The sequence below is a fragment of the Penaeus monodon genome, chromosome 30 (assembly GCF_015228065.2).
Source record: "Penaeus monodon isolate SGIC_2016 chromosome 30, NSTDA_Pmon_1, whole genome shotgun sequence".
Lineage (NCBI taxonomy): Eukaryota > Metazoa > Arthropoda > Malacostraca > Decapoda > Penaeidae > Penaeus > Penaeus monodon.
In genome coordinates, this window is record NC_051415.1 from 11,264,085 (window position 1) to 11,264,334 (window position 250).

General features: G+C 46.8%; 1 protein-coding gene across 1 annotated transcript in view; it reads right to left on the reverse strand.

The window, feature by feature from the left end:
- LOC119592519 (adenylate cyclase type 1-like) overlaps nt 1-250 on the reverse strand; it is a gene marked incomplete in the record, with an annotated part of 97,990 nt that overhangs the window by 96,082 nt on the left and 1,658 nt on the right.

Below are 250 nucleotides of genomic sequence, written 5' to 3' on the forward strand. Positions count from 1 at the left end.
AGAGCGGCAGCCGGGACCTTGCGACTGCAAAGTCAGCGCTCTCCATTGAGCTATGCAGCTCCTATCTATGTATAGACACAATAAACTAAACTCACAATAGGTCGTCCCATCTCCGGCGGCAATGGTTAAGGCGAAAGCACATAGAGAACGAAGCCCCATTGCCAAACTTGCAGACATCACCAGGAATTTGCTAATCCTTGATCACAACAAAACTATACCAGTGCCTGTACTACCGTTAATAGTGTCTAAA